At 40.9% G+C, this 2292-nt stretch overlaps 1 pseudogene; it reads left to right on the top strand.

The window, feature by feature from the left end:
- Positions 1-282: 282 nt before the first annotated feature.
- Positions 283-1208, top strand: LOC109953305 (GTPase IMAP family member 7-like; annotated as a pseudogene).
- The last annotated feature ends 1084 nt before the right edge of the window (positions 1209-2292 follow it).

Here is a 2292-nt window from a genome sequence, read left to right on the forward strand (position 1 = left end):
TAACAGACAAAAGTCAACATCAGGAGAATATTATACCCATTTAATGTCCCATTTTCCTTCATGAACAAAAATTGTTTACATGTATTTCATGGTAATGTTTTGATTGCCAAAATTCACCAGTTAAAGAAAAGAGGGTATGCTGAAGGATTTGGCTTTCAGCGGCAATGTCAGCTATAAAACCGTCACTCTTTTCTAATGTGGTGAAGTTTAACATTTTGAACATGATGGATTAATGAAAAGTAAGAAATACAGCGTCAAAATGGACCAACCTACTGCGCAGGCATGAGGTAAAGAATGAAAAAATAAGGGAAGACAGATTAAAATAAAAGTAGAGGAAGAGTGACTGTGACAGGAACAAATGTACAATGTAGCTACTTCTCAATCTTTCTGCTACCATTACAGTGACTCACAAGTGACAGCAGAGGGCGCCAAAAGCATGTATCACATTAGCAGATCCATATGTTGATATGGAGGCAGATGCACAGAGAAGCTGGAAAGACACTTTGCTGATCAAGTCAAAGATTAGTCACAAAATGTTGTCAGAAAGCAGAGGGTGAAGTGGACGGTCATCCTGTCGCTGTGGTTGACACTCCTGGTCTGTTTGACACTGACTTGTCCCACGTAGAGGTGAATGATGAGGCGGGGAAATGCATCAGTCTTCTGGCTCCAGGACTACGTGTCTTCCTGTTGGTGTTATAGATTGGACGACAGACAGCACAGGAGAAGGAGACGTTAAAACTCATCAAGGAGGGTTTCGGGAAGAATTCAGAAAAGTTCACAATCATTCTTTTTACAAGAGGAGATGAGCTGGAACATGAGAAACTCTCCATTGAAGATTTCACTGAAACAGAATGTGATGCTTCTTTCAAGAAGCTGATCTCTGACTGTGGAGGAAGATACCATGTGTTTAATAACTATGATGAACAAAACCACAAACAAGGCAATGAGCTGATAAAAAAGGTCGACTCCATGGTGAAGGAGAACAGAGGCAGCTGCTACACCAACAAGATGCTGCTGAAGCAGCAATAAAGAAGGAGGTGGAGAGGATCCTGAAGGAGAAGGAGGAAGAGATGAGGAGGCAGAGAGAGGAGCTGGAAAGAAAACATGAGGAAGTAAAGGAAGCTATGAAAAGAAGAATGGAAGAACAGATAGCAGAAACTGAAAAGGAGAGAAAACTGAGAGAAGAACAATTCAAGGAAATGGAGTAAAACATCAAGAAGGAGCGTGAGGAGAGAAAGAAGGAACAGGAAGTGAGAAAAGAAGAAGACTGGACGAGGAAAAGTGAGGAAGAACTTCAACAACAGGAGTGGGAACAGGAACAAGAAGCTTTGAAGAAAAAAAATCAAGTCAGAATCAGAAGAAAAAGAAACAACTGACAGAAAACTGGAGCAGACTAAAAAAGAGATGGAAGAAAAACAAGAAACCTGGGAGAAGGGAAAGAAAAGAGCGGTGGGAGAAATGACATAGAGAAGATGAGGAGAGACGACAGGAAGAGGAGAGTAGAGTCAGAAAACTCCAAGATGAATATGAGCAGGAACGAGCAAAATATGAAGAGAAAAGAAAAGAAGAAGATCGACTCAGATGAGAAGAAGAGAAGGAGAGAAAAGAATTAGAGGAAAAGTATAAGAAAGAAACGGACGACATAAAGATGAGATATGAGGAGGAGGCCAGGAAACAGGCTGAAGAATTCAATGAGTTCAGAAAGAAGTACACCAAAAAATTAGAAGAGCCGAAGCAAAAGCATGAGAAGCAGTATGACATCCTGAAGGCACATTCAGCCGAGAGTGAAAAACAAAGGAAGGACATAATAGATCATATGAATAAAAAGAAAGGATATATGAACAACTCACCTGTCTCACCAACATTTTGGACAAGCAGGAAAATGAAATGAAGAAGGTGAAAAATGAGGAAGAAAAGGAAAACCTGCAAAAAAAAATAAAAAAAAAATAAATGATTTGATCAAAGAATCTGTGGATCAGGACTCCTGTTGGTGGTGCGCTTTGAGGAATCGGTTCAACTTCTAAATGTCACATTCTATTATTTTGTCCACCCCATTTAAATCAGAGAATCCAGGCTAAAAAACAGAAACACCAGTTGATATAATACAGGCCACTGAACAGCAGCACAACCTGCAGCCTCCACACTGACCACACAGGTGAAGCAGCTGTGACACAGACTGAACATCATCACCTTCATGGAGGAGGATTTACCGCAGCACTGTGGGTCAGACTGATTCAGTCTGACACAGGGGTTCCTAATAAACTGACCACTGAGTGTACCCTGGTCCCTGTG

The sequence above is a fragment of the Monopterus albus genome, unplaced genomic scaffold (genome assembly GCF_001952655.1).
Source record: "Monopterus albus unplaced genomic scaffold, M_albus_1.0 scaffold612.1, whole genome shotgun sequence".
NCBI lineage: Eukaryota > Metazoa > Chordata > Actinopteri > Synbranchiformes > Synbranchidae > Monopterus > Monopterus albus.